The following is a 5000-nucleotide window of genomic DNA, read 5'->3' on the forward strand; positions in this document are numbered from 1 at the left end:
ATCCTATCAATACCAAGCAATATCGCTCCAACCGATCCACAAGGAGGAAGTAAATAAACAAGTGAAAACTCTCCTAGAAAACGACGTAACCCCTTCTTCTGACTCTCATACAACTCTCCCTTGTGGACAATTCCAAAAGAACCAAATGTATCCATAAAAATTGTAATGCACATCAAATGCATTACAAATGCCTCTACAAAAATTGTAATAAACGTCAAGTGTATTACAAATGCATCCACAAAAATAAGCTCCATCCATATACTGACAAGGGAACACGGAAGTGTCCGAACATTTTTTTCTATCTCTCGTTTCTATGATATACCTACACAAGCACCAGCCCCACCAGCTGAACCACCTGCAATCTACAAGTACCGCATTATCCCCCGAATATCGAAAATTGATGTCGAACCATAGAACTTACATACATGGAAGGGGACTGCCCATAAGTTGAACAGAGATCCACGGCCGATATATCTCTCCTTCTTGCGATGTTGATTTTCGCAAATTTATTTTTATAAGTGAAAATCTACAATACTAAAATAACAAAACTAAGTATTTAATACTTTTTTTGCTTAATTCTTTTTGAGCATACTTTGCATTATTAAACGCATGGCATTGCTAAAAATATTTCTAGTGAATTATTCAGTGTCGCTCGTTAAGATTTAAACTTTGTCAAACGATATTGTTCAATCATATTCCTAAACAAAAACTACAAATGTCGTCAAGTGCATCCATAAAAATTGTAATGCACGTCTTATTGTATCTTGCGAGATATACAATACATAAAGGACATTTTCGACTTGAGATAACTCTTTAGATTTAGGCCTTACGTTGATACTGAGCCCAAAATGTAATTAAATAATTAAAGTGGAATTAATTCAGCTGCGTAAAGTGTTGTCTTTCACTGCATGACTCCAGCAAGCCACCTTGCGGAATCGTCGAACCAGGCGCGCCCTGTTACGAGTTAAAGCCACGTAAGGTATAGAAGTAAATCGACAACTGTTCACTTACGAAATACTTTATTCTGGACAATTATAAAGCGAGGTGTATTCGCTACGAGAGACGACACAGAACTAACTGTTCGCTCAAGAGAGATCTTCGTTTAGAGTCTCGCGGGTGGAGCGTTTATATTAAGTAAACAGTAGATACCAAAGGGTATAAGTATTTATGTTTATTACGGTTAGGCATATTAGGTTACGGACCCAAACATAGGGTCAGCTTAGGAACTGAAGAGGACCTATCGATAACGTGCGGCGTCGTTGCGTCGCGGCACGTAACAGCCCGCCAAGCAGCCCGGAGAGCAGCTCGGATTCTGCTCGATCAAGCCTTTGCGGAGTAACAAACCGTCTTAAGAGATGCACAACACGTGGGGTTAATTCCCTAAAAACCTTTCCCTCAAACTTCACCAAAACAAGAAGCATTTTCTTCTGAAGTTCTCCACTGGTAAAATCAATGAATACAGATTAACCAAAATAACAGCAATGATATGACCTTTTCTAAATTCCCAGCGATAAACTCGGTTTCACGAACCGTATACAACACAGTACCACCACAGACAAACATCCTATCAATACCAAGCAATATCGCTCCAACCGATCCACAAGGAGGAAGTAAATAAACAAGTGAAAACCCTCCTAGAAAACGACGTAACCCCTCCTTCTGATTGCTCATACAACTCTCCCTTGTGGATAATTCCAAAAAAACCAAATGTATCCATAAAAATTGTAATGCACGTCAAGTGCATTACTAATGCATCCACAAAAATAAAGGAACTCCAACTAGAATCTTTTAGTATGAACAAAACCGATTCTTTCGATGATTTACAATGGCACTACATACTGAGAAGAATTCGAGATCACTTTGAAGAGGTGCCTGTAAAAATAACCATATGTAAAAATTTAATACACACTCCTGAGCCAGGAGAACGAGAAGCACTGATAAATGAAAATCATACGTCTGCGCACGGCAGACATAAGGGAGTAACAAAGATCTATAATAGGATAAGAATAAATTATTATTGAAAGACCATGAAAAAGGATATACAAGAATTTATCAGGAAATGTCGACAGTGTCAACTAAGGAAACTGACAAGAGTTAAGACTAAGCAACCCATGATAATCACCGATACCCCCGGATCTGCTTTTGATAAGGTAGCTTTGGATATAATGGGACCGCTTCCCATCACTGATAAAGGAAATCAATATATTTTAACAATTCAAGATTTGTTAACCAAGTACTCTGTAGCAATACCTCTCGATATCGCAACTTCTCTATCGATTGCTAACGCATTTGCTAAAAAGTTTATTTGTATATACGGCGCCCCTAAGGCCATACTTACAGATCAAGGAACAAATTTTCTATCTGCACTTATGAGGAATTTAACGAAGAAATTTAACATACAACACTACAGCTTATCATCCCCAATCGAACGGATCTATTGAAAGATCTCATCACGTTTTGATGGAGTATCTACGAACTCAGGTTGATAATGAAAGGGAATGGGATGAGTATATTGATTTAGCCATATTTTCTTACAATACGAGTGTTCATGAAGGAACCAAATACTCACCTTTTGAACTAGTTTTCGGTCGACTAGCCCGGTTACCCTCCGCACATATTCCTATCGAAGGAAATTTAAAAATTACCTATCAAGATTATTTAACCGATCTTTTTAATAAATTATATAATACGCAGCATGAAGCACGACTAAATTTGATCCAGGCAAAGGAAAGAAGCAAGTATTACTATGACAAACGAATAAACTCCCAAAATTTCGAAGTAGGTTCTTATGCATTCTTATTAAAGGAACCACGAAAGGGTAAATTTGCGGACCAATATTGCGGACCGTATCAGATCGTTGAAGTTTTACCTAATAATAACGTTAAGTTGCAGGTTAACAATAAAACACGCATTGTACACATGGACAAATTGAAGAGGGCACACGTTGACCCCGGATGATATTAATGTAATATTACATTTGATGTGTTACAGATGTGCTGGCATCGCAAACGGCCACACCCAATATATCTGACATCACCACCATCGGCAACCTCGCTACTACATCTGAGAATTGCCTGGTGCTCAAAATTGACGTGCCACATCTTGACAAACGGAGACTACTATCTCTGTGATAATTGCTTTGTGATAAAATCCTACTCTGGACTTGGATTCGCATATCAGCATGTATTCTCGCATTTCGTCAGAAACGGTATTGAAATTCACGCCAATTGCTACGATTGTGGGAACAGTGTCCTAACCGAAAAATCCCTATCTCAGTGCTACGTCTGCACACAAGAACATCTAAAACTCTTAACTGAACACGAGGTAGCCGAACGATCAATTGACCGTTATCGTTTAATAACTCTGACTCACTCCGGTCACTGTTTCGAAATTTTGCCAGATTTTTCCGTTTATATCTTCCGAAACACAACCTTGTAATTCTTTATATCGAGATGACCTCTTCTGAAGGGGCATCACGTAGTAGTCAACCCTTAAATACGCAATCCCCTGAATTCCTATCTTGGATATCTACAGCTCAATGCACGGTCGCGAGTTTCTTCGAACATCGAATAGACCGAAGTAATCACGTCTGCGATAACTGTTACCTTCAATCTCCTCCAGAAAAACAAGAACACTACATCCTCAAACTTCGTCATTATTTATTTATTGGACGCGGAGATCCCTTCGAGACCTGCATTCATTGTCAAGTACCACTACATACACAAGCACAATAACGTTATCATCATTACTTATATTTTGAAAAATAAGTGCAATATTTTGTCGATTCATTATTGTTAATATTTTATGAAAATTTAAACTTATCCTTTATTAACCTTCACCTCCACTTTATACCATGGACGACGCCATAATAGATGACGTATGTACGTGTGAGCTTATATCCAATACGTGAAAGACCGCTTTTTGAGCGCTCACGAATAGCCGCTATCTAACCGCTCAGTGAGCGGTGACGCTTCTGGAACTCTCTCACTCAACTATCAAATTAAATATAATTCTGAGGTCCGGACGTAACAGTAGTTATCCCAACATTATTACAACTTAAAACGATTTAGAGCATTTGGGCACATGAAGACATTGTTAAAACAAAACAATTGTTAAAATCAAATGTTTAGTTTCAAACATCGAGAAATTAACTAAACAAGAAATTCGGAAATGTCTAGCTCATCAAGTTACTGACAACACGAGTTTTCAAGAACCATTACAATTAATGGGAATTTCAAACAAACCATTTGTAATTCTTGACATTGATAATGCAAGCCCCTTTCCAAAACATAAATATATATCATCAACTTGTAGATAAATACTCAAGATACCCATTTATAGAAATAGTCAATTTTGGGAGATTCCAAGACCTTAAACCTATACTACAAAAGATGTTCGTTCTGGTAGATTAAAACGCATTATTTCAGAAAATAGATCACCTTTTAAAGCAGTGAGTTTTTACAATTTTTACACTGCTATAGTATACAACATCACAAAACAACGTCTTATTGATCCCAAACCAATATAAAGAAAAGTGGAACAAATACAGATAAATTTGCATTTATTACGAAATATGTTCTGCAAAAGCTTCAAGAAGCTTGTGATAAAAGATCTATTATTCATGAATTCAAAATTTTGGGTCTTGGATAAAAAGATAAAGGATCAAGTAGATCCAAATTCAAGACAAGTAAATGATTTGGAAATTTAAGAATGTATACAAAATTATTTCCCGTAAGATAACAACATTCAGGACGCAATTTACACTAGAAGATATTGAACCATTCAGAACTCTTTCGATTGCTATTCAAGTGGTAGTAATTGTTTTATTCTTTAAAATATTATTACATAACAAAATTGCGTTGATTGAATTATTGTTTCAACTGTTTTCATTCCAGATTTTGCCATTGTTCGTCCAGAATGTACTTCAAGATTGAAGTCACTTTCGTCTGCATTATAAATTTCTTCACTTTCGATAGCTGGGATGTTAGACTTTACATTTG

At 36.8% G+C, this 5000-nt stretch overlaps 1 long non-coding RNA gene across 1 annotated transcript in view; it reads right to left on the reverse strand.

The window, feature by feature from the left end:
- LOC105451648 overlaps positions 1-4758 on the reverse strand; it is a 6309-nt gene extending 1551 nt beyond the window's left edge. Inside the window, exon 1 of the long non-coding RNA XR_974606.1 lies at positions 851-4758. This is a non-coding gene — a long non-coding RNA (uncharacterized LOC105451648). The remainder of the gene's footprint in view (positions 1-850) is intronic.
- Between the last annotated feature and the right edge of the window lie 242 nt (positions 4759-5000).

Source organism: Wasmannia auropunctata, unplaced genomic scaffold, assembly GCF_000956235.1.
Source record: "Wasmannia auropunctata unplaced genomic scaffold, wasmannia.A_1.0 LD336048.1, whole genome shotgun sequence".
Lineage (NCBI taxonomy): Eukaryota > Metazoa > Arthropoda > Insecta > Hymenoptera > Formicidae > Wasmannia > Wasmannia auropunctata.